The sequence below is a fragment of the Mauremys reevesii genome, linkage group 6, assembly GCF_016161935.1.
Source record: "Mauremys reevesii isolate NIE-2019 linkage group 6, ASM1616193v1, whole genome shotgun sequence".
NCBI lineage: Eukaryota > Metazoa > Chordata > Testudines > Geoemydidae > Mauremys > Mauremys reevesii.
This window is the reverse complement of record NC_052628.1, coordinates 59,429,647-59,457,599: the sequence shown is the minus strand read 5'-3', so window position 1 is coordinate 59,457,599 and position 27,953 is coordinate 59,429,647. Positions and strand designations below refer to the sequence as shown.

Below are 27,953 nucleotides of genomic sequence, written 5' to 3'. Positions count from 1 at the left end.
GAATTTCTGCATTGTGGTTTGAATAAAGAGCCCTATATTCATTTAGATGTTCCTTCAAGATATGAGAGTACCAAATATTTGCACAAATGCACATTTGTATTGCACACACTCACACAATACAAATAAAATGTAATCACCACAAGATGAAATGCTACTTAGTTTTTTTTCTGTAGCACTAAAGCCATCATAAGGTAGTTTCCATTTGGTTCAGCATTAGCTTTAGTAACAAAGCCAAGATAGGAAAAGTGTTACATTTCTTAACTATGGGAAAATGTACAGCTTATTGCTCAAGTACAGTTATCAGCATAGCACAGAATGCAAGAATGAATAATTCATTAGTTTAGTTGCTTCTGTCTTTTATATGGAACCTGAAAGTGAACAATTGTTGTGTCTTTTTTTACCCTTTCTTCAGCCCAGTGGGAACAATTTGGCCTTTGAACCTATGACTTGTAGCCTCCCCCCACATCGCTATTCAGCATGGACCAGCACAGAAAGAATGATGTCCCCTGTATTCACCTTCACCCACTCACCACAGCACAGCTGTGGAGGCACATTGCAAAGCTTCTCTCACAGGACCACACAAAGAGCCGACTACCAGGCTGCAGCTGTGACAAACCAGCAATTCTTCCACTGCCACTAAAGTCACATATTCCACAGTCCAAGAACAGATGCATTTAAGCTGAGCTATAGGGAAAAAAATGGCATGTTATTTTAATTTGATCCGGGCTCAGAGATATTAAGGGTTTCAAATGTTAATATGATCTGAAATGCAAGAGTTTAGCAAGCAGTTTTCCTTTCACCTTTGTAGTCAGTACCATGTGCTGAATTAATATTACAATACTCCCAATCATGCAGTTGTACCAATCAGACTATTTCTGTTCCTAAAAAGGTGTGAGAGCATGTGTGGGGGTTGTTTTTTTTTGGGGGGGGGGTTTGAGAGGGAGGGTTGAGTGCCACAGGAAATCTGTTATTTACACTATTCTGATGTATAGATGGAACACATCTCTTTAGCTTACTTAATCTGCAGTCGATCAGTATTTTATCCAATTCTCATGAAAGCCCCTAGGGAGAAGTAAGTTCTACTACTAAATCTGGATTTTATTGTGACTGATAGGCCTAGCAGTCTGTGAAATACACTGTCACACATGATTGTCTTGAGACTATTCGTCTCTCCTCTGTGTTGAGAAAATACTGAGCCCAGGCCCTGCAATAACATTATCATAATACAACACAAAAATAAGCAGCAAACAGACAAATCCTGAAAGGCGCAGAGTACCTCCTGACAGCTGAAGCATACCACCCTCAACTCCCTCACTGACTTCACGAGAAGCTGAAAGTGCTTAATATGTCTCAGGAGCCAGTCCAAATGAGGATGAGCCATATTATATTATAACCAGTTTGCTGAACGCCTGTGGCAGGAAAATTTGGTATCAAAGTGATGGCTAGAAGCTGCCAATTCTCTTAAATAATCATATAGTCTCATTGAGTCTCTTTAAAAAAAAATGGAAAGCCTTCATAGGGAAATGAAGGCAGTGATGGCAACTTCTGAGGACAACTGAGATGGTAAAAATCAAATATAGGGTGACCACATGTCCCATTTTTATAGGGACAGTCCCGTTTTTTGGGACTTTTTCTTATATAGGCACCTATTACCCCCCACTCCCATCCTGTTTTTTCACAGTTGCTATCTGGTCACCCTAATCAAATGAGAACAGATACCTAGTTACTTATATAATTACTAAGCAATGAAGGATCTGAGCAAATAGAGAAACCATTTGAGAACTTGTAGCTGTAGTCATTTATAGCCCCAAATCTGTGTGTGTTTTTACAACTCCATTAAGGAAAAACACTAGTTCCTCCACATTTTAACCTAAATCTAGTTTGCCTGATTTATGTCACCCCTCTCCCGCCCCACACAGCTGACTTTACCTTTCACAAACACCAGCTTTATACATATGAAATTATTGCAGGGTAGAAACTTGAGGCAAGTCATATTTTAGATACGCGAGTTCAAAGCGTTAGGTGATTTCACTTCTTGACAACATTCCTTCCTATATTCGACATTGTAAAAAATTCCTCCTGTGGTTTGATCTGTTGTTCTTGGTGCTATGTATGTTTTACTGTGTTCCTCTCTTCTGCTCTATATTCCTGTCCTGGGACCTACAGGAAAGAAGGGTGTGTGCTTTTTCCTGAATCCCTTCCCTTTATCCATTTTCATTGTTTTAGATAACAAGGCCTGTGAGACAGAGATTTTCGTACTCTGTGTTTGTAAATGCTTAGCACAATGGGTCTCTGACCTCTTGGGTCTTTGTACCAAGCTATAATGCTGTTTCCTCTCTGCCAAGTGATAGCAAATGTCTAGGACTATTAAACCAGCTTCCCATTGGAACAGACCTTAATGACATGGGGTCTGGGTATAGTCTTAGTGGAAGATATTTTACACTAGAGGTCATCAAATAGCAAGCAGGCCCTCTCATCTTTCAGAAATCTCAGCCTAGCTAAGATTAACATCAGGTCCTGGTTCCCAGGAAACAACTCTGCCTCAGAAATGGACTCTAGTTAGAGATATTAAGGCAGGGAATAAACTTGCTTGCTACTTGCCTGAGCTCTTTCAAAAACAAACTACATCATGAAACAAAGCAGCATTTCTTAAAACACTATACACTGCTCACAAGTTAAGAAATTGAACTTGTAAGACCACGTGTACCAGTACCATCTAGTGACTCTGCATTGGAACAAGACCAAAGCCTTTTGAATGTTTTTGTGAAAACAGAATTGTGTTAACATTTCCAGTTTCAGATCAAAACCTGAGCTTTTTGTGATGGAGGGAAGACAGAGAGATGGGGCCTGGGATGTGAGAGAACCAGGTCCTTGCTGTGCCCAATTCAGAGCAGAGTTTTTCACCCCAGACCCAGATCACTCTGAATTTATCATAGCAGGGATTTGAACCTTCATCTCCTAGGCTGGTGCAGGCTATACAGCAAAAATGGCTCATATCTTCTGACCAGAGAACCCTAAATTCAAAAAAACTCAGTAATGTTTTTGTCAAAAGTGATACATTTCTGTGAAATATTTCAACTTTGATAAGACAGCATTTGACAAAACAAAAGTTTGTCAAAAATGTTTCAGCCAGACCTACTCAAAACCAAAGAAGCTTGGTTTGTGGATGCCTTTAGAAAGTATTTTAGGGGGAGGATGTTACAAAGCAAGTAGGAGCAAGCATCCTAGCATAGGCAGGCAGACATGGGCTAACAACACTTAAGCTAGCACTCTAAAAGTAGCTGTATAAACAGCACTTTGAAAAGTTGTGACTTGGGCTAGAGCTTTGGATCTGAAGTCCATTTCCCTCCCTAGGCTTCAAAGAACTAGGAGGTCTATTGCACGTTCTCCTAAAGCATCTGCAACTAGCCATTATTGAAGGCGGGCTAGTGGACTATATGGATCACAGGTCTGATCCAGTATGGCAATCCCTATGTTCCTAAACTATGTGTACAAATAAATTTAGCGGGAGAATACACATTTTGGAGGGAACAGTTCTTCGACCTGCCTTTAAATGTGTAGCTTTTACAAACTTTTTGGCATGTACCACTGATATACATACAACTCATCTGATATTTATTGTAAGAGTTTTTAATATGTATTTCAAGGTTTGTGAAAATTAGCTTAAGAAAGCAGTGATGAGGTTCAGTTGGGGTTTAACCTAGCTCTTCATACCAGGCTTAATCCAAAACCCATCAATGCCAATAGAAGTTTGTTATTTCAATGGGCTTTGGATAAGACTCTGTACTTATCACCATGATATCTGAAAACTTGCCCACATATTTGTATTAGAAGCATATACAGGCACATATGCAAATTCATGTGTTTAAAAAGAAAAACGTGATTGATGTATTTCTTCTTGATAACTGTAGTCAGTACTGACTTCTTGTCAAAAACTTACTATATACATTTAAAAGCCTTTATGCCCTAATTATCAGTAGGGTGACCAGACAGCAAGTGTGAAAAATCAGGATGGGGGTGGGGGTAATAGGCGGCTATATAAGACAAAGCCCCAAATATCGAGACTGTCCCTACAAAATTGGGACATCTGGTCACCCTACTTATCAGTCAGTTGTCTAATAACTCCAGTTATTGGTGGCTAACAGGGAACCTATTCCAAAACATTCATTTTTGAATGTGTTAGTCTAGTGAAAAGAACAAGGTGTGTGTCTGTCACTTCGATTTATGTAAACCCTGAGTAGGCTGAAGATGGCCTCCAGTGATGATGAGGGGGGAAAAAATAATAATAATAAAAAAAAAATCAGGAAAAAAACCCAGCCATGACTGTCTGTCTTACCTTAATTTCCATTCAGTGTATTGACAGCTATCACAACAGTTCACATCACAAATGCAGAGTCGAGAGATAAAAGCTGCAGTCAGAGACACAAATCCTTTATTACTGCTGTTAATTTTCTCCACATCTAACTTCTTAGAGACTAAATCTAATCATCCTTCCTTTGACAAGAAACACTACTCAGATTTTTAAAAGGGCAAAAACTCACTTTTGGAAATCTTGTGATAGAACCATTCCTAAACAACATGTTGAAAAGGAAATGGAGAAATAAATCTGGCTATTACATAAAGTTGCAAAAATCACACAACTGAGATATCCCACAAGGCTTTGAGGTTAATCATATTATCTAACACATAGCCAAATGCCCACAACTCCATCTAAAAATTATTAGCTCAGCAGACAGCAGTGAAGATTTTCCATAGTAGGCACAAACTGGGGAAAAAAACAAACAAATGTTCCTTACATGGGCCAGCCCTGTGTTGGGGGTTGGAAACTTTGAGATCTGATGTAGTTTCCCTCTAGCCAGTGCATGCTCCTTTGGAATAATCAGGAGTTCAGCCCACATTGCTTGAAGGTCTTGGGATAATTGGATGGAGGCCAGGATTATCTGTATGGAGACCCCATATATCTGCACTGGTATCCGTGGTCTCTGAGCCATGCTCCTATGAGTTCCTTCGCTGGCTGCCCAATTTCCCTTCAGTAGGGTATTTTAGCACGTGGAATAGAAAAGCAAGCAAGGATTGTCATGATTAGTTAGTAAAGGGTTAAAAATAGTACCTGGTAGGCACCTGACCTGAGGACCAATCAGGGAAGAGAATTTGAAATTCCTGGGAGGGAATTTTTTCCCTCTGTGTGTGTGTGTATTGCTCTTAGCCGTTGTGGAATTACAAGAGACCAGACAATTTAATCAAGTCTCTACAAGTTTCTACCTTTCTGAACTAATTTCTTCTAGTCAAGATAGTGAGTATTAGAAAGATACGTTGTGTCTTAAATTAATAATCCTATGCTTGCAATTCTGTGTGTTTGTTATTGATTATTCTTAATTCTGCTTGTACTGGTTGTACTGAGAAGGAGAGGGGATTCTCTCCAGAACTTAGCAAGGTTATACCCTATGAGTGTCCAGCTTGGACTCATAGAGATGGTGTATTTTCTTGTTTTCTTTTAATAAATTCTTTCTATAAAGATTTGATTAAATTCCTTCCACTGTGGATAGAGGAGGGGGCTAAGACGCTCTCTCTCGGTGGTGAGACAAGCTTATCTCCGGGCAGAGAGGGGGGAGGGGGAAGGGATCCTCCTCTGTAAGTGATCTGTGTTCCCCAGGGAGTGTCTTCGGAGGGAGACAGGAGGGAAACAGGGGTGTCCCGGCCCACGTATTGACCGAGGTGGTGGCAGCAAAGGGGAGACCTACCCTAGGATTTTGGGGTGGGGGAAGTCATGCGGGTCCTCACTTTGAAACCCCCCAGTTTCAAGTGAGGGTGCAGACTCTGACAAGGATCAACATTACTTACTCCATGTTTCCCATGGGATAGGGGAGGGGCAGGTAGATTAGATTCAGCCTTCATTCTGACCCCTCTTCCTCCCTACCACACAGCCTGGTATGCCCCTCTTCCATTCTCCCTGTCTGAATCATCTACTTTTTTCTCTTCTCATAGAATGGAAAGGGAGTGTTTGGCTTGTAATATTTACCATATGTGCTAAACTGCATTTTTATTACTTAATCAAAATGATCTTCCTTTCTGATTGCTGCGTGTGAAATGCCTTTTGTCTCAGGAAGATCGTGCTTATGATGAACATTTAATGTTTATTGTTTACTAGTTGATAAAGGTGACAAATTAGTACAAAGTCAAATGGGCAAGCTCAGAGAAAACAGTGGTTTTGCCACATAATAAGAGATTGACTTCAATACCGTTTGCAGCTTAAGAGGAAATACATATATCACATGTTTGCAATTTATGAACAAACACACCAGGCTCGCTTCCTTTTTCAATCAATACTTGCTTCACAGGTATCTATGTGAAGTGGTCTTCAGGGCAAAAGAACCCAAACAGCAACAGGGGAAGGAGCATACAAGTAATCCTCACCATCGAAACAATTTAAGGTTGCGCTGCAGTTTGTATGCGTGAATTTATCAAGAATAATTACATTTACAGAGCTCCTTTCATCCTCAGTGATACTACAGCAGTTTAAAAACATACAGGAATCATCATCTCACCACAAGACATAGCCACTTCTAGGGTGGAATGGGGTGGCTGGATGGATAAATGATGTGCACTGCTAGCATTAGTAATAAGGTGGCGCACAAGAGTTTTGCACCATCAAATTAGTTTTTGCCAATTTACATTTCTTGCTTTTATCACACTGTAAAAATATATCACCATTTCCAGGGGGAACCGCTGTAAGCCAAAATGCACTTGCAGCGTTGTGCAGGCTAATGCTATTGATGCTTGCCACTCACATGTACACCATCACAAAAGAGGTCAAAAACTTGCAAAAAGACCACCACCAATAGCAGCCAAAGTCCTCTGAAAGAGCATTAAGATGTATTTCCTGGTGATTAGCTTCAGACCCAGTAAAGGCCTATGGTTAAAGATAACACCTCACATTTAGTGCTGATTTGACTTAACTTCTATTAATGTAAGGGACAAAACATTGGCAGCAGCATTTGGGAGATCTGGTTGTTTTTTCATGTAACATGTAAAACTGTATGGGAAAGGAACATGAGAGATACTGCCAGGGAGTCTACCCTTTTGGGATTATCTGCAGATAGTCCCAATGGGTATGTCTACACTGAAGCTGGGTGAGTGAGCCTCCCCCATTAAGTCTACACTACACACAACTGGTGGTGGCTTTGTGTAGTACATGAATAGCTATTTCTGCAGTGAAAAGCGGGCTGTGTCCACACTGTGGTGTGTAGCTGCATGTGTCAGTGAAAGGCTCTGGCAGAGGGGAGGCAGTGGGGAAAGGCTTCAGCAGCTCCCTGCTGCCAGGGGCGGCTCTACAAAGTAGGCTGCCCCAAGCAGCGCGGAGCGCTGCGCCGCCCTTCCCCAGTCCCGCGGCGGGTCCCCTCTTCCCGCGGCTCCGGCATCCTGGGGAGGGCGGCATTTGGCTCCGGTGGAGCTCCCGCCGGCATGCCTGCGGCAGGTCCACCGGAACCCGGGACGAGCGGACCTGCCGCAGTCATGCCTGCGGCGGGTCCCGTCTTCCCGCGGCTCCGGTTGAGCTCCTGCCGGCATGCCTGCGGCAGGTCCACCGGAGCCCGGGGCGGGCGGTCCCGCCGCAGGCATGCCAGCGGGAGCTCAACCGAGCCGCGGGAAGACGGGACCTGCCGCAGTCATGCCTGCGGCGGGTCCGCTCGTCCCGGGCTCCGGTGGACCTGCCGCAGGCATGCCGGCGGGAGCTCCACCGGAGCCAAATGACGCCCTCCCCAGGATGCCGCCCCAAGCGGGCGCTTGGCCCGCTGGTGCCTAGAGCCGCCCCTGCCTGCTGCCAGATCCTTCATTGTGGCAAGGAAAGGGTCTGGCAGGGGAAAGCCAAGAGCTTTTTCCAGCTGCTGGAGTCTGTCCCTTCTGCGGGAAAAGACCACAGGGATAGGCCGAGCCTTTCCCCATGGAGGTGAAATGTTCCAGCAGCAAGGAGCTGCCCAAACTTTTCCCCACTGCCATCTCCCTGCCAGAGGCATCCCCTGCTGGAAAAGTCTCCAGCAGCAGGGAGGCAGTGGGACACTACATTGCTGAAAATAGGAAGGCACAGTTTGGGCAACTAAAGAGACACAGGGTATGTATTAGCATACATATCCTCACCTTTCTTGTGTCTCTTTACTCTACTTGCCTAAGCCATGTGCACTGTTATTTGTACATGTGAGGAGGCATAGGCACCAACTCCATGGGTGCTCTGAGGCTGAAAGCACTCACAGGAAAAAAATAGTGGGTTCTCTGCACCGACTGGCGGCTCTGCCAATCAGCTCCTCTCTCTCCCTCCCACTGTCTCGTGCCTGCCAAGGATCAGCTGTTCAGCCACATGCAGGAGGTGCTGGGGGGGAGAGGGAGGAGCGAGAGTGGGGCATGCTCGGGGGAGGGGGTGGAAAGAGGTGGGGCGGGGGCAGGAAGAGGAGGCAGAGGTGGGGCCTTGGGGGAACATAAGAGCAGCTATACTGGGTCAGACCAAATGTCCATCTAGCCCAGTATCCTGTCTTCTGATAGTGGCCAATGCTAAGTGCCCCAGAGGGAATAAACAGGACAGGTAATCGTCAAGTGATCCATCCCCGGTCATCCATTCCGAGCTTCTGGCAAACAGAGGCTAGGGACACCATCCCTGGCCATCCTGGCTAATACCAATTAATGGACCTATCCTCCACGAATTTATCTAGTTCTTATTTAAACTGTTATATTCTTGTCCTTTACAACACCCACTAACAGGGAGTTCTACAGGCTGACTGTGCGGTGTGTGAAGAAATACTTCATTTTGTTTGTTTTAAACCTGCTGCCTATTAATTTCATTTGGTGGCCCCTAGTTCTTGTGTTATGAGAAGGAGTAAACAACACTTCCTCATTTACTTTCTCCACACCAGTCATAATTTATAGACTTCTATCATATCCCCCCTTAGTTGTCTCTTTTCCAAGCTGAAAAGTCCCAGTTTTATTAATCTCTCCTCACACGTAAGCCGTTCCCATACCCCTAATAATTTTTGTTGCCCTTTTCTGAACCTTTTCCAATTCCAATATATCTTTTTTGAGATGGGCTGACCACATCTGCACACAGTATTCAAGATGTGGGCGTACCATGGATTTATATAGAGGCAATATGATATTTTCTGTCTTATTATCTATCCCTTTTTTAATGATTCCCAACATTCTGTTCGCTTTTTTGACTGCCATTGCACATTGAGTGTTTTTTTTTTCAGAGAACTATCCACAATGACTCCAAGATCTCTTTCTTGAGTGGTAACAGCTAATTTAGCCCCCATCATTTTATATGTATAGTTGGGATTATGTTTTCCAGTGTGAATTACTTTGCATTTATCAACACTGAATTTCATCTGCCATTTTGTTGCCCAGTCACCCAGTTTTGAGAGATCCTTTTATAGCTCTTCGCAGTCTGCCTGGGACTTAATTGTCTTGAGTAGTTTTGTATCATCTGAAAATTTTGCTACCTCACTGTTTACCTCTTTTTCCAGATCATTTATGAATATGTTGAATCGGACTGGTTCCAGTACAGACCCTTGGAGGACACCACTATTTACCCCTCTCCATTCTGAAAACTGACCATTTATTCCTACCCTTTGTTTCCTACCTTTTAACCAGTTACCAGTCCATGAGAGGACCTTCCCTCTTATCCCATGACTGCTTATTTTTCTTAAGAGTTTTCAGTGAGGAACCTTGTCAAAGGCTTTCTGAAAATCTAAATACACTATATCCCCTGGATCCTCCTTATCCACATGCTTGTTGACCCCCTCAAAGAATTCTAGTAGATTGGTGAGGCATGATTTCCCTTTACAAAAAACCATGATGACTCTTCCCCAACATATTATGTTCATCTGTGTCTCTGACAATTTTGTTCTTTACTATAGTTTCAACCAGTTTGCCTAATACAGAACTCAGGCTTAGCAGCCTGTAATTGCCAGGGTCTTCTTTTTAAAAATTGGTGTCACATTAGCTATCCTCCAGTCATTTTGTACAGAAGCTGATTTAAATGATAGGTTACAGACAACAGTTAGCAGTCCAGCAATTTCACATTTGAGTTCCTTCAGGACTCTTGGGTGAAAGCCATCTGGTCCTGGTGACTTATTACTTTTTAGTTTATCAATTTGTTCCACGACCTCCTCTAATGACACCTCAATCTGGGACAGTTCCTCATATTTGTCACCTAAAAAGAATGGCTCAGGTTTGGGAATCTCCCTCACATCCTCAACCATGAAAACCAATGTAAAGAATTCATATAGTTTCTCTGCAGTGACCTTATCATCCTTGAGTGCTCCTTTATCATCTCAATCATCCAGTGGCCCCACTGGTTGTTTAGCAGCCTTCTTGCTTCTAATGTACTTAAAACATTTTTTGCTATTACTTTTTGAGTCTTTGGCTAGCTGTTCTGTTGAAGGGGTGGAGTGGGGGCAGGCCCTGGGGTCTGCTTGCTGGGGGGACTATGTGGATGTGCATGCTATACATGCAACTGAAAGAAGTGTGCAGTGTAACCATACCCCTCCACCCCAGCGTAGGCAGACAGACTCATACTAGCAGGGCTCATGCTAACACACCAAAAATAGCAGTGTGGATACTCTGACTACAGTGAGACTCAGGTTAGCCACTTGAGATCAGACCTAGGAGGTCAGGAGGGCTTGAGAGCCAGAGCCGCAACATCCACACTGCTGTTTTTAGCATGCTAGTTTGAGTCTGTCTACCTGCTCTGGGAGGCTCGCTCCCAGATGCAGTGTAAACATACCAGGATTTGCCAGAACAAGGGACAAGAAAATGCCTATTATTCTCTTTAGTCTTCAGCACATGCAAAGACTCTATTCAATTCTTTTCTATTCCAAAGACTCGAAGTTCATAATACCATGCTGAATAGAGAACATGACTGTATATTTGCAGGAATTATCATCAGCAAGAAAGTACATCAGCAGAAAAGAACATTCTGAGGCTAAAAAGAGATGTCCTGAAACACACACCATGTTCTTGGGCAATAAGCAAGTCAAACATAAAGGTTTCCAATCTCCTTTCTCCTACCTATGGGTTGATATCATGATTTGATCTCAATGACAATGAGTAACTCCATGAGACCTCATTATCAAGGAGTCTGAATTCTACAGTGGCAGCCAGCAACTCCAGTTTCTTACCATGGCATTGACACCAGCTAAGTCCCACAACCACTCTACACGCACATGCCTTGGGAAACTAAATATCTTGATTCACCATCTTGATTCAGCCAACAGGGATAAGAATATCTACTTCACAAGGGCGTTGTGTGAATTATTTATTTCTAAGGCTCTGAGTAAATGAAAAGCAATACCATTATTATATATGGAATATGCCATGCCACCACTACACAGAATTATTTCACCATCACACCGATGCTGGTATAGTTAGCACAAGAAAATCAGAAACAGGAAGATAGCCATGAAATGACAAGAACAATTCAAAGGCATAAAGTTCAACAAAAGAATTACTTGGAAAAGAGCCTGACAACTGAATGCTTTTTCTATTTCAAAGACTCAAAGAACATTGGCAGGTGGTGTTTATAGAAAGATTATACCTAATAGCAAATGCTGGATAAGAAAGAGCTGCTAAATGATAGCAAAATTAATGGCTTACTATTATCTGGCTTGTTTCAAGGTTTGTTTCCTGTTTTAAATATTGGGGAGGAGGGACAACTCAGTGGTTGGAGCATTAGCCTGCTAAACTCAGGATTGTGAGCTCAATCCTTGCGGGGGCCATTTAGGGAACTGGAGTAAAAATCTGTCTGGGGATTGGTCCTGCTTTGAGCAGGGGGTTGGACTAGATGACCTCCCTTCCAACCCTATGATTTTATGAAATAGTGGATCATTATTAGTCTTTCCTGTCTAGATCACTGATGTTTCCTTCATCTCCTCTCACTAACATGGAGTGTTTGTGTGGTTTCTTCATGGATTTAAGTCCTTTTCTCTGCAGAATTTGGCAGCAACTTTCTTTCAAGATACTTTTCTACACATTCTGCTTTGACTTGGTGAACGTTTGTTCAGAAGGAAACCACACAGGGTATATCCATGAAGTGGATTTTGCAATGCCAATGCCACCCAAGTTTGAGTGCCCTAGCAATAACCATCTGCTGAAAGGGAAATGCAGACAATACTCAGGGTAAGACTTTAGGTTTGCATAATTCCAAATTACACCCTGCTTGCTGGCATAGGAAAGTGTGAAGCCTCCTGGTAATAAAAAAAGGCCTGTGAGGGAAGGTTACAGCAACACAAGTTGTAACAAGCCCTCCACTGGGGAGGTTTTCAGCACAGCCCTAAAAGTCAGCTAGGTTATCTTGGGAAAGGATGTGTCCAGCAGGGTGAACTTGGTTTTCTTTCTGTACAGCACTTTGAACATACAGAGTCTGATACAAAGCCCAGTAAGCTGATGGAAAGACTCCCATTGACTCCAATGGACTTGGATTTGGCCCTGTAAGTACTAAGTCTGTAGAAGAGAAGAGTCGGGGGGATTTGATAGCAGCCTTCAACTACCTGAAGGGAAGTTCCAAAGAGGATGGAGCTCGGCTGTTCTCAGTGGTGGCAGATAACAGAACAAGGACGTTGGCTATTAGGAAAAACTATTTCACTAGAAGGGTGGTGAAGCACTGGAATGGGTTACCTAGGGAGGTGGTGGAATCTCCATCCTGAGAGGTTTTTAAGGCCCGGCTCAACAAAGCCCTTGCTGAGATGATTTAGTTGGGGTTGGTCCTGCTTTGAGTAGGGGGTTGGATTAGATGACCTCCTGAGGTCTCTTCCAACCCTAATCTTCTACGATTCTAAGTAGCGTGAATAATTATTTCTGCCCCAACAGATCTAAGGGGCCTCCTATTGCTTTACTACCCCAGGGATAAGAGTCTTATTTTGATGCTTTCAGGTGTAATGTGCTCAATACTAAACAGAAGAGCTTCAGATGTTCTCAGCTTGTATCCATGTTATTTTAGCTTTACTGACAGCTTGTTCCAGCCACACATGCCTTATATGTTATTTCATGTACATAATATTTAACTTTGCAAGGCAGACAGTTAGTGCTTGGCAAAAGCACAAAATCTCCTGCACCGTGGCTTTGTTCTGCACTTATCCAGAGCAGCCTCAGAAGTGATGAGACTCAGAAGCTTTTAAGATCATAAAAAGGCACAAGGAAAAATGAACTAAACTTAAAGAATACCATTTTCAAGAGATCATTGTATGAAATGCTCAACAGAAGACAATTTCTAATATCTCCATCCCACTATTACTTTATTACATTAAACGCTGGCTTAATTTCTCACCTGATATTATAATTTGAGGGGTAACAGGCTACTAGAATAATTTCCAGCATGGTTTCAAAATCTACTTCCACATCAGTATCTTGAATTATAAATAATACAGCTATGTTTTAGGGTAGAATATAGACAAAGTCTTGACAGATTAAAGAAAGTTCTCCACATTATTTCTTGTTTTTGGGATGGGCCCCATTTTATATCAATTAAAAACTAATTAGTTACCTTAATTTTTGAATCAGCTATTACATTGAAAGTAATCCCTTAACCCACAGTATGTTTAATTACTAAAAAAAAGTAACCATGGATGTTTTTTTTATCTTTAATCGTAAAAGAACATCTATTGGGATGCTGACATTGAACAATAAGAAGCTGCAAACTTGGAGCATCAGGTGAAATTGGGGCCGGGGCCCCAATTGGGGCCATGAAAAAGTGGGTCATTCCTTCCAGTTTTTTATGACCTTTCATTTTACCAGGAGCATTTTTAGCAATTATCACTATCCTCTTGTCACACAAGTAGTAGAGGATATGACAGATACCAAGGAAGAGAATCCTAATTGAGATGGAGTGTTTTATTCGGGTTGTTTTTCCATTTGTATTTGGTGAACTCAGATACTCTACACAGACATGGGAAGACTTTTTTTTGTTAAAGATTAAGACCTCGTCAATTAAACTCCTGCTCTTAAGGCTGAGAAAGTCCATTATACAGCTCTCAGACCTCCAACAAATCCTGGTTTTGGTATGGGGAAGATAGAAATGTAACCTCTCTCTAGAAAGTAACAAAACTGCACATCATATCAGATTTCAAAATGGAGTACAAAATTTAACCCCCATTTAACAGGTGAACAAATTGAGGCACTGTAAGGTCAAGTGATGTGTCCAAAGTGTCACATCTATTGCAGAGCTAAAAGCTGCCTCAGCCTCATTTCCCTGTTTTAACCACATTGCCTTCCTCAGCTCAAATAATTAGGTAGAAGATAGAGACAGCAGAAAGTTTCTGGCAACCAGAAGAGTTATCATTTAGTGACTGCATCACATCAACCAGAACCTGCTGATAGCACAAGAGTTTTCAGTGTTGGACTGATTTTTTTAAATAATAATTAAATTTGTGCTGAACTCAATAGTTCACAGAGTCAATATATGTCTGAACTCAAACACATCATACAGATTTGTGCAAGTGGCTTCTTTGATGTTCATGAATCCCTCAAGATTTATTTTGAGTTTCAGTTCAAACAAAGCCAAGTCTCTAAATATGCCTGTCAAAATTGCCATGTTTCCTATTAAAGATATAATTGTCACATGATTTTAAAGCAAAAAATCCAATAAATTCCTTGAAAATAGGCTCAAGTTTACTTGAGGGTTTCTTTCACCAGCTTAAGCCTTTAAGATAAGCCTGATAATATTTAGTCAAAGTGAAACTTTGCTACAATTTAGTTGTTATGCTCAGAGGCTTCTAGAAGAAATAGATGTCTAAAATATGTAAGCAACCATTAGAAAAAGGGAAGAGTATCTTACTTAAGAAATGAATATCAGTCTATGCATTGTTCTTGGAGATACAGTAGTTTTCCATGTCCAGTTCTTGGATAGAGTCCAATAGTTATCCAATGATCTCAAAATTATGCCATTCCATTGCAACATCACAAAGTATCAAGCACTGAGTGATACATCAGTCAGCGTACATTCCATTTGATTAATTATTTCTATATTGTGTTTCATTGTTCCATCAAATATGTTGCATTATGAGAAAAATATCTGGGAAAATACAATTGCAGAATAAAATAGACATCACGCCTATCGATAAGCTAATCCCATCTGAAGTTTGAGAAACCAATTGATTTACACCACCTGCCAAAGACAAAATATATTTTATAGTTATGTTTTGCCAACCATAGGTGCTGGAACTAGGATTGGTGAGGGTGCTGCAGCACCCCTGGCTTGAAGTGGTTTCCATCATATACAGGGTTTAAAGTTTGGTTCAGTGGCTCGCAGCAGCCCCACTATACAAATTGTTCCAACACCTCTGTTGCCAGCAGAAAATCTAATACAAAGAACTAATTATACATGTATTGGGAATGAAAAAAAAATAAATCTTAACTAAAGCCCAATCCTATAGTCCATTGACTTCAGTGGCAGTGATGTCTATTTAAAGGCTGCAGAACTGATCCTAAATAGCAGGTTTGGATGAGGGAGCTAAACAGTGTTGCCTGATCTTTAGATTATATATTAATTACTTAAGAATCCCCAGTTATCACTTTTGAGGGTTGCCAGGTTCTTGCCCCAAACCAGGCCCAGTATTATTCATTTTGGCACTTCCCAAGGACTGCATCTCTCTCTCCTACCACCTCTAGGCTGGGATGCCACTTTTATAATATGTTACGCTGATGCCACTATGTTTGATGTGTCTTTGGTAGGAGATTTTCCCCCTTTTCCTTATTTGTATTTTCTCACCTTACTAATGTTGGAGTGTTTTTTTCCTATAGGTTAGTATATCAGTGATCTCTACTTATTATCGTATACATTCATCTGTTACCATGACCCTTTTGTGGTTAGGTATCACATTTGTTATTTCTGTCCTAACTGGTTATTTCAGTTCTTTTAAAGTTCCAAGTTGTGCTGTACCTGTTAAGTTTAAAAGGGCATGAACTTAGGAAAGCCCCTATGCCAACCTGCTTTAACGCATCTTGCGTGTTAAAGATTTCAGCCATATATGGACCTTATGCTTTAGCTCATCACCATCTATATAGGTGAAAGGTCCCAAACACATGTATGCTAACTTTGCCAGGGTGTGGCCTGCAGGTCCCTTGTGTTACAGCCTAAATATACTCTAATATAGACCTATAAACCTATTATAATAAAACAAATTATCAAACCTATAAGAAAATAAGAAACTTATAAGAAAAGATACATAGACAAGCAAGCAGGCTAGCCTTAGATGTATCTCACGTACCTGTTATGTACATTAGTTCATTGCCAGGATATTTTTGTAGTTGACTCATGTACCTGTGGTCAGAACTTCCCTATTTTCAACTCCCCAAATACTTGGGGTTTTCCATTGGGCTGTTTCTCTGTGCAGAGTTTATCTGTTCGAAGTTCATAGGCCTCAAGTCCTATGCTAACTTGCTGAAGCTAATGTCTTACAGGATACAGGCCTGTAGATTTCTTGCATTGCTGCTGAATATAATGCAAAGCAGAATATAATGCAAAGCAGTAAATAAAACAAAGGAAAACCAGTCCAGTGGGCTGCATAATGGAACACACACATGGACTGTTCTTCCACTCCACAATAAAACTTTAAAAATGTAGCAGAAAATCACTACATTGCTTTTTGAAACAGACCCTGTGAAGAGAAACACAGGAGGTGGGAAAATGTTAGTCTGTTTTAACATGGAGTTAAAATTGACAAGATGATTTCCTACCATGGTGAGCAATGGAAATACATACAGCCTATTGTGTAGCGGAGTTGTAGAAGACAGTCTTCTAAACAGAGATGTTGACATTCTGCCTAGGTCTGACTCCAACCACAGTGGAAAAATATTACACTTGAACAACTATGTTTTTATCAACTAGGAAAAGCTTGTTTCAGCCAAAGCTTTCCCTCTCTTTCCTCCCACTGCCTCAGCTTCTTTTTAAGGACACTCTCTTTTTCAGTTTACGCTGCTGCACAATTTATGGTACCATTCTTCATTTATATATTTTTTCTTATGTTGAACACTCTTTTGACTATCCAAGGATGACAGGCTGACTCTCATGGAATTGAGAAGCCTTAATTTAGTGTCCAGTCACTGGGAAAACTACATTAAGGTGTTGGCTCCACAATTTTTTTTTTAAATAATTGCATGCATAGAATTTACAGATGTCTGATTTTCAGACTAGTATTTTTAGATTATTTTTCTAGCAGATTTATCATCTTAACCTGATCCTGTGCTTCAAGCTCCTGCTTTACAAACATGTGGTATCTTCAACTTTCTGCTATCCATCCTCCATTATGAGAGGGACAAGATCAATCCTTCACTTGGAGTCAGAAGTTTAATTCTTTTTTCCTCAGGTCACTCATTGGTATCCTGCTTTCATAAATGCATTTCATAACTATCAGAAGATTAGGTTGTACAAGCCATAACACAAGGAGAAAAAAGGAAGAAAAAATTTGTTACAAGAGGGAAGAGAGAAAGTGTGTGAGCACATCTATCCTCCCCCAAGTTTAGGTGTAAAAGTGTACTAATTGCTCATAATAAAGATGTATGCTCTCCTGAGGAAATCACTTGATTTCTGTGATGTAGAATGGTCCATATTATGCTTCTGCAGCTTTGCAAACTTAAATTTTGTGTTACATCAAATTTTCCAGTATAGAAAGTGTGAAATGGCACCTAGTGTGCATGTCCTGTTCAAGCAGGAGTGAATGATCAATGCTAATAGATATATCAAAGAAAGCAATTTATCTCAATGCCTAGCTACATATATATTACTATTCTCAGATGTTCAAAGTCTTGAAGAGCCACTTGAGGAGTTTCATGCTACTCTTTGGCTTTCTTGATGGAAAAATACATTTTGATGGATTTGCTTCCTTGGAACTTGCATACTCTGAGTTCCAGGAAACCTTGGCAAAATAAAATGGCCATATGTCCCCTGAAGAAACTTGAGCCAATCTTATACTTAAGACACAGACAGCAGGATTTTCCCCCCTCTGCACTCTAATAGCCTTTTGAATTCCATAGGTTGTACCATTTGAGGAACACCATGTTTCATGTTATTTTATCTATAGCTCATTCCCCTCAATCCCAATGGCTTGGGGGGGAGGAACAGTAGAGTTTATACTATATATCAACAAAATTCATTCATAATATTCCACACAGGGTTATCACAAGGCACTTCACAATAATAGTCATTAAGATATTCAAAAATGTTAAAGCAAACAAAAGCTGTTGGAACAGATGGTTCTTTGGTTTAGTTTGAAAATGTGCTATGAACAGTGTCACAATTTCAGGGTAACTGCACCTGCATCCCCTCTCTGTGGTCTATCAAGGGTACTTAGTTAAGATTTCAGGCTCCCAGCCATCACCTTTCTTGGGCAGAGACCTGCATCTCTCTCCTTCCTGCCTGAGGGTTTTAAGGCTGCACAGCTCCCTGCCAGACACTGATATTCCCAGCAAGCCAGTCTGCCTAAAGGTCAAACCCTGTGCTGTGCTCTCTCTCTGAGGACGAGTGTTTTTACCAGCAGTTACAAGTGACCCCACAAATCTCTCAGAACAGTATATTTATTCTTAAGATTATTTTTTTAAAAGAGAAAACAGAATAGTTTCTACATGCTTACTAATAAACGTACCAGAAGTCACCCATCTTCCCCATGGGAAATCTGACAGGCCAACATCCCTTCTAGCCTTTCAGCAAGGGTTGGGGCCTTTCCTTGGACAGAAGGTCTTCTCTGTTGGCTGACACAGAAGGAAGCCCATTTGTCTGTTCAAGCCCATTCTTGTATGCTAAGAACCCTTTCTTTGTTTCCTAGTCTCTGAAAACCCATTCTGAACCAGTCTATGTGTGGTATCTATCTAGAGGTGGAGCAGTCACAAACTGTCTCTTTGAGTCCAGTAAATCCTACAAGTCTGAGGAAACAGATACAGCAGCTTTTAAGTAGAATCTCAGAAAGTCACCCTTCCCCTTCCCTCCTGCAAATAACCCCTTTCCTCTTCCCAGTATTTATAGTCACATCTGTGAGAGAGATGCAGAGAAAAACTTTGTTAATGGATGTAGTGCAAAAGTGTAGTTCAGGCCAGTGGCAAGATAGAAAGACTAAGTTTAATAGCTTAAGTAAATTTCTCAGGCTAGAGACAACATCCCCTCCAATGCTATGAAACTACATGCTGAAAACTCTCCAGTGTATCTAAAGCCAAATGAAACAAGCATCACATCAGAACCTCATTGGCCAGTTGTATCCTGAAAGCATGATGCAAGTTCCAGTAGCTTTCTTAAACGAATGTTACACACTTCTTCCTATATGGCCAGGTTGTCTTTTGAGATACTCAATCTTGCTTTGACTAGTGATTCCAGTTTAGTCATCATGGCCAATAAGATAGCTGACCATTCATGTCCTCTAGCCAGTGGCTAAAACTGGTCAATTTGTTTTCATTTCAATGTATTGAACTGACAGTATTTCAGACTTAAAGAAAAAGTGATAGTTTCAATTAATTTTGTTTTGCAGTATATATTCCCCTTTTCAGCCAATGCTATATAGTCACTCTGGAATGACATTGGCACAATTAAGTCTTTGAATTTGTGCAAGTTTGGTCTTGTAATTGGCAAAAAGCTAAGATATTCTACAGTTCCATTACTAGTCATCAGATCATTTATCTAATTGCTTGTTAAATGTAGTTCAGTCATCTATAATTTGGTTTTCATCTGACTTCTTAAATCTAAATTCTGCTTAGTTCATCTTTGTAGTTAAAGGAAAAATAAAGAAAATGGAGCTGACCTTTGTAGATTCCTGGAAAGCAGTGATCTTTGTAAATAAATTGGTTCTGAGTCTAAGATATTTATTTATTTAAAAGCAGAGCTATTTCTTTCAGCTCCTGAAGAGATGCTATCCTTGGTATAGTTTCTGAAGTCAGTTAACTGTGTCTTGCTGCTGGTGGAGCTTTGCCACTGTAGAGTTTTGATGTATGGTTTATGTTGACTTCAGAAGAGATGCTTCTGCACTCAGGAATGGAAGAGTATTTGATGAAATATATTTTATTCCTGAGCATCTACAGATGGTAGTGCTAAGACATACAACTCATATCTTGTATTGAAAAGAATTTGACAGATTTAGATAACTGGTAATCAGAACAAAAGTAGAAAGTACTGGGAAAATTCAAAGATTGCTTCATTCAACATTTTGCACTTCTAAAATCCTTTGAAAAACAAAGACTGCAGCTGGGACAAACATGAAGACAAAATTATCGTGTTAAATGGAAAATATCAATTTGCAGATAATAGCCCATAGCTGTTCTGTGGCTCTTTTTTTTGAAGAGGAAATCTATTTCCCAGAACTGTCTTATTAAACTATAGGATTAATATATATCTAGCTTGCAAATTGCTGGCCATATAGTATAGTATAGTATCCCAGCTGCAGTATACTATACTCCAGCACTAAACGTAACTCGTTAACTGGAAATTCACACCTGCGGCAGTATTTCCAAGGAAATACTGACTGATGAATTCACAAGTGAAATAGCCTGGGGTTTGCTGGCTGAGTTTCCAAAAGCCCTGCAGTTTCCTTTTTGATACAAAAATGAGCAAGCAGACAATGCAGAGGTAGGCTGGTTAATAGATGCTGTTTGTTTGTCTCTACCCTCAATTAATTCTAAAAATCTTGAAAGCTAACTCATGTGAGAAGCATTGTATAGACCTCTGCTCTATTATTTGTGTTTGTAGAGGGGAGGGGTTTAATCCTCTTCACATATAATTTACACTAGAGTTAAGTATTTTACAACCAGCAACAAAAAATACTGTATTCAAAAATGTTAAATGAGACCCCACAGATTTCTCTATCTCTCTCAGATACTTCAGTGTATTTGAGTTTTACATTTTTGCCAGCTAAAGTTTTCAGGAGACTTACAAGGCCCATAGCACATTTAAGAAAAGGCTTCTTTGGACGTTTCAAGGGTTGTACAGGGATATTGGGAAAAGAACAAAGGTTTCTGCCAACAAAGCCATACCAATATGTATCTAAAAACATACCACAAAACAAGGAGAATTAGCACCTTTGTAGACAGGGAAGCTGGTAAAGGTCCAGGGGTGGAACAAGGGAGTTAAGGCTCACATTGAGCACCAAATAACCCTCTTTGGATTGAGTTTTTTACAAGTATTCTAGGTTGCAATTTGGAAAACAATCACTAGCTGCATTCTTTCCATACAGATTTATAAGCATGGCATTCAAGCATAAGACAAGAAATACAGCCACACACACACAGGATCAGGTCTATATTTTTCCTAGAGACCCATGGCTTGGCTTCTGGGCAGCATAACTGCTTTATCGCTTTCTCTTGTGCAAATTGCCCTTCTTTTAAAGTATTGTGCCTACATAGCATCAGCTGCAATTAACTAACTCCCAAATGGTAATGCTTCCCTGAGCTGCCTCAACCCTTGCTGAAAGTTAACCCTTGCATCTCCAGGCTTTGCTTGGCTTAGTGGGATTGTGTAGGCACCAGAAGACTATAAGCATAGGCATACACCTCCCCATTCCAACTTATGATAGCGCCATTTTAGGAGAAGATGTCTGCATTCAGCTATTGCTTCTCTGGGCAGCGCTGCACTCAGAGCATGTGGCTACAATGCATGTAGTCCATCACACTGCCTGTGTTATGATTAATTCTTCATATCTCATTCCTTCTCTCCCATGACATCACAGCAGAGGCACTGGAACTAGATCTGCTGCATTATAAGAGAGGGAACAGTCTTGGCTCCACCAAGACTGACTTATCCCCCACCCCCTAATCCAAAATAGCCTGAATATAATGACTTTCTAAGCATGCTGCAAGATGCATCCGTCTATGAGGGTTTTTGGAAAAGGCTGAAGAGGTGCTTCCTAAATTAAGTGGGGTATATGGCTGGTTGGGGGCCTGTGGAACAGATTGAAGAGTCACTGAGATTTAATTTATTGTATGACATCATTTTAGAGCATTTAGACCCTTGACTTAGGAGTCTTTATTTTAACTCTAAATAAATATGGTGGGGTCCAGTGGAGCTCTTTTATGGCCAGTACCTGGTAAGGTCTGTTAAAGTAGCCAAAATGGCATGAATCACCAGTCCTTTCCTAAGAAAGCCCAGCTCTGTTTCTCAGTTTGGGGACATGATCCTGGGAGGGCTTTATTCAGCCATCCTGCCCTCCCCCCCCCCCAAAAAAAAATAATTTCCCCCACTATTCATCCTGTGTTTAAGGTTGTCTTCAGTTCAGCCTCCCTCAGTGACTGCAGCTGTATTCACTTTGGACCAGATCCACAAAAATATTTAGGCTCCTAACTTCCATTGCCATTGATTTTAGTGTCAATTAGAAGCCTAAATACCTCTGTGGATCTGGACTTACGTGTGGTGTCCACAGGATCTGGACTGAAAACATCTAAATATATAGCTGCATACTGTTGGGGAATGACATCCAGGAATGTGGTCCATTAGCCACTAAACATGACTAGAGCCCAGTAAGAGTAGCTAACATTTAGCATTGGGGTGGCTGAAGCCTCAGATTGTAGATGATCGGCCTCTTGCTGTTTGGCTGTTTTGTGCCTATTTCCTATTACTCATTGGGTAGTCTTGCACTCCAGCCAAACTAAGAATTCTTCTGCTTGGCATGGGAGAAGTTCAAACATTTCCTCCTTGGTTAATGGGTTTCACAGAGCCTTTTGCCCTTCCCAGGTCTGGTTCCTCTTTCTATCCATGTGGCCGCCTTCTCCTCTTGAAGAAAGTGGGCTTCCTCCCACCCTCTCTGGAAATACAAATGTTAAAAAGGAAACAAAATCAGGACTCAAACCTAAACACCAGGTTAGTTCCTTCACCTGCTTTTACTATGAGTTCCAAACCCTCAGCGTCAAGTCCAGGGCTCACATTCCTTTGTAAAAAAATGCACTTATACGAAGTTCCTTAGTTTCCTGACTACATCACTATCCCTTGCCACAGGCATCTTTCCACAGCCCCTCTAAGCTAAAAGCAGGAACACTACACAGTCTTGCACAAATGCTAGAAAGTCTCTTGTGTACTCCCTACACTGAGGAATTAGGCCCATCTTTTTATATCCCCTTTCCAGAATTCTTTGCTGCCGACCTGCGATTTCCAGATTCCCCTGGGAACTACAACTCCTCAAATGCCTTGCCACTCTAGACCAGAATTTAGAACAAGGATGAGCTGGACTTTCTACTAAAGGGACAGCACACCTTCATAAATGACAGATGTTTAAGCATCTAGGGACATTTTTATAATATTCTGGGAAGAGAGAAGTCACTTGTATTCAACAAAGGCAAAAGTATTCATCAAATGCACTCAACCATGTAAACTGAGGGTATGTCTACACAGCAAAAAAACCCACATAGTTAGCCTGTGCCAGCCAGCTCAGGCTCGTGGGGCTCAGGCTGTGGGGCTGTTTCATTGCTGTGTAAACTTCAGGGCCCGGGCAGGAGCCTTAGCTCTAAGACCCTTCCAAGGAGTCCTAAAGCCTGGGATCCAGCCACAGCCTAGAAGTCTACACAGCAATGAAACAGCCCCATAGCCTGAATTGGCTGTCACGGGCCAGCCGCGAGTTTTTCTTTGCTGTGTAGACATGAGCACTTTTTCATTGTTGCGAGAAGCATTCTTGCTTAAAGAGAATCTTGCTAAGCACCATTGACTTGCATCTTTGAAAGATGCTTCTAGCACTTCCAAGGTTCTACGTCTATTCCTCTAATTCACACCTTAAATGATAATCAAAAATCAGTGAAGATGGCAACATTTATTAGTGGATACTCTAACTTCAGTTTTTCTTAAATATCTGTGGGTGATCTCGAAGTTTTGTTCATGCAGTTCTCTATCAAATACAAATTGAACACTTATGTGACAGACCACTATGTAGGCTGATCCATCTTTAGCAAGTGCCACACACCACCTGTTTATTTTAGGGTGAGATTGGGGGCAAGGAAGTGGGCAGGACAAGAATTCAGAGCAGAAAGAAAGTCATAGTTGAGTTAAGAATTTGTTCCTTCTTGGTGCTCCATTTTCCTAATCCTTTGGTGTTTATCATTACCACCTCTTCCTTTCAACAATATGGCAGGGCCCAGGGTGCCAGTTGCCAACAAGCAAATACCTAAAACACTCTGTAACAGATCTGCAAAGTTCTCTTGAAGAACAACTCTACTAGCACTGCAGCAGTTGTGGCTTGTTTACTCTACTCTGGATATAAATTTAATTAAGAGCTCCTGAATTTGGCAATTAAGAGATGTGAAAGTAGCCTGTAGGTCAGAAGAATCTAAGGTTTGTGTGATGGAATAATTTAAGGACCAGCTGAGCCTGTTTATTTTGGGTTAATTTGTTAACCAAGCTATATCCCAAGAAGGCAGTGCATTTTGCCTTTTTTGGTGCAGGGTGGGAATGCTACTTACTAACACACATTCCTTTTTGACTGCCCCTCCAGTAGACCCAGTTACTAAGGGCCAGATCCCACAAGGTGCCAATTGTCTCTTGTAAGGTGAATCAGTACCCTGAATTCCCACTGAAGGAACTCAATATATTTGAGGAGCTGGTGCATTTGTAGCTTTGTGTTTAGAAGACGCTTTCCCTGTGACTTCCATGTTAGGTGAACATTCACTTGATCTGCATCACACTTCTTAAGCATTTGGACTAGTACACATGCATAGTAGGTTTTCCCCCAACACAACATTTGTTTTGTGACAAAGGTTATACCAATATCATATGCAGCATTCTCTTTTAAAAAAAATAAAATTAATTATCCAAAAGTTCTACATAGTAGAGAAGAGCAAGAAACCACTTTAGAGTTACTGGCAAGGGAGGTAATTTTGAGGATTTGCCCTGAATCAAGAACTGCTTATAGCTGTCTTTCCTTACAGTAGTGCGCTTTGAATACATTTACGCTGCTAAGATTCATCACAAAAGTGTCATCCCCTCAGCTTATGCAGCACACCTGTTATTCTGTGAAGTAATACTGTTTTTCAGGGTTTTCTCAGGACTTGCCCATGGATCCAGTATTGTCTGTCACAAGCAGAACAGAAGTAGAGTTGGAATTTCACTTTTCTCATGGCAAAGAGTCTTTATATTGGAACATTACCATATCTGATTTAAGATCTGCAAGTTTCCTTGTAGGGAGACAGACAGCTAAGTTAGGGGCATTACACACTGTATGCTCTTTGAACTTCATGCACAGAAAAATAAGTGAAGGTAAGCTTGTTCTTGAAATAAAATAAGACCCACCTATACACCATTGGCCAACTCCTGAAATTGCTCACAAGAATGCCCATCATTCAATTCACTTCAATGGAAATGTTACCTGAAATTTAGTTAAGAGCTCCTGAATTTGGCAATTAATTTATAGAGGAATCTCACTAATTTGTAATTTGCTAGCCTGCACACCCTGTAATTTACACACAAATCCAATTCTCAGCAAAGACTGAAGGTTTCAGATTACTTAGGTTATTACTTTATAATAGATAAGTGTCCTGTATTATAAGACTCCTATGATACATAGTTAAAACTAAAATACACTTGCTGAATAAATGAACAAAGTGCATTCTGTGGTGCATTATCCTTGCTTTTTTATTGAGTATAGTTGTATACTCGCTAACTTGCAAAATTCAGTAATTCAAAAGTACTCTCCCAGTCATTGGAGTGAGTTAGTGAGGTCCTATAATATACTTTCATTAAAATTAGAGCTGTCCAGAGGAAAATGATTTCAACTTCCCTGCAACTTTTGAGGTTTCAGAATTTGTTTTTGTCCCAGACTGGAACAGAAACAAAAACTGTTGAATGTTTTCACAAAACAGAATAGTATCAAAACATCCCTTTTTGCACTGAAAAGCTGAGTTTTACATAGACTCAGGTTTCATTATTCCTGGATTGATGTAACCAGAGAACCTTTTAATAAAAATTCCTTCCCAGTTAAGACTTCATCAAAACCAGTATGGCACTGATGAAACATATTTTGATATTTCATTTTCTCAAAAGGATGCTAAACAGCTATAATTAAAAATATAGAATATTTTTGGTACTAATCTATCATTTTCTTTCCTTTACAAAGAGGAACACAGATCTACTTTAAAAAAAATCACTAACAGTATGTGAACATCACCCTCTGCATGGAGGATGGAAGTGCTGTTAGTCATGATTTTAAAGTAGGAAGGGTAGGTGCCCAGCTTACTTGCTTCATTTAATAAAGCATGTTAAAGGGTGTACATGCCAGAGCCCCTTTTGGGAAAGTGTGGTTCTGCTAAGACCTGCCTCAGTTCCTCTCACTAAGGCACTCTTGAGAAGCCCACATATTCAAAACATTCCCACTTCTGGGGTCCAGTTGATTAAGTCTTGCCCAAAGTCTTTCAGACTAGAACTCAGATTTACAAACTCTTGATCTCACTTCCAAGCTGGACACAGCCCTTCCTCCCCAAGGGGCTGTCTTCCTCCCAACACTTCTTGCCTAGAGTTTAGGCCTTCACCACTAATATCTTCCTCTACTTATTCATGGTCTTACTGACAGCTCCTCACCACATTTGCAGATCTCTTCCAACATCTGTCTGCAGCTACCTCTTCCCCACACCCTTTGTAAGGTCCAGGTGCCTTTTCTTAAGCCCAATTGGGCAGCAGGTAATAAGTGCAGGTGCACTGGACCCTGCTCCTTCTTAAAGGGCTAGTCACCTGTGACAGTCATCTACACTTTAGTGAAGTTTAAAGATGACTGCATTTTAAAAAAAGCATAAGACATACAGGCGAAATGGCAGAGGAATGAATCCACTCCTCTCTCGAAACAAGTTAATAAAAAGAAACCCTTTTAAAAACACTAACATCTAATTTTAGATTTCTGATCTCAGTTTTATGCATATTGCAAATTGTACTGAGTAGCAGCAGTGACAGGTGTAAGCCTGGAAATGGGACTCTGTATAGATGGCAGAAAGTTGTGGCTCCACAAACACCAAAAGGTGATGGAATGAACTTTAAAACATTCAGACGTTGGGTTCAGATAAACATCCCCCACTTATACAAACAGAATCTTTTCAAAGTTTATCTTCTTATTGATCCCTGTCAGGCACCTCCCTCAACAATGCACACACTGTGCATGACAGTTCCCTGGGGTAGCCCCCCAAACTCCTCCACATCTGCTCAGGCCTGTTGAAACTTTCTATATTTATCCCTAATATTTGAACTCACATAAAAACCTCCCTTTTTGATTAAATTAACTTGTTTTCCTTTTTATCTAAACCAACCCAGCATTGTGATTGAACTGAAGAGATTGTTAACTCCAGTCAAGATAACAAGCTGCTGTTTCTTTAAGGGAATGGTGAACATAATATCTTCTGTGAATGTAGGATGATAGGGGCTGTGTATTGCAGAGACTTCTCTGAGGAACTCAGGCCTGGAGGCTTGTTACCAGCAAGGCAAAGTTTAGGCTGGGGAAAGCCCTGAAGCGTTTGCTGGGAAGGCAGACAAACTGGTGTGTCTGGGAGTTGTCACACAGCTTAGCTACAGCAAAGTACCCACTTGCTGAGGCTGAAAGGGGTAGCTCAGTGTCTCACACCACTTCTGGGTATTCTCAAACTGCTTGTCACAGTACCACCAGGCCTTAAGAACCTCACTTCACAAAGAACTCCACTCCTGACAAATAGTAGCTGTAGCAGGATAGTGGACCTCTATAGATCTAACCTACCTGTTTGATATCATTTTGATATGGAGGGGTTCACTGGCTTTCTACCGCATTCTACTGCCTGGTCCTCTCTTTTGGAGGGCACTGTGCTCTCTGATCCCCATTATCTTATATCTCCTTCAGGAGATATGATCTCCTTCAAGCCAGTTGAAATCATCTTCTGAAATGGGTGGATGGCACATTTTTCTGTTTTGATGTACTAAGACTGAATAAATGGGGCCCCAGGACTCACTTATTTCTATCTGAGATCCATGCATATTAGTTTTGAGCCTGAAGAAAATTTAAAAATTCTTCTCTGGA

The 27,953-nt window shown here is 41.0% G+C and overlaps 2 long non-coding RNA genes across 2 annotated transcripts in view; both read right to left on the bottom strand.

The window, feature by feature from the left end:
* The window catches only part of LOC120407463, a 168,764-nt gene that overhangs the window by 20,984 nt on the left and 119,827 nt on the right, over positions 1-27,953 (bottom strand). The window lies entirely within an intron of this gene.
* On the bottom strand, positions 15-26,566 carry LOC120407464. The gene is made up of 3 exons (XR_005599989.1): positions 26,501-26,566; positions 4,337-4,409; positions 15-684 (listed from the first exon to the last, which is right to left on the bottom strand). It is a non-coding gene; the product is annotated as an uncharacterized LOC120407464 (long non-coding RNA).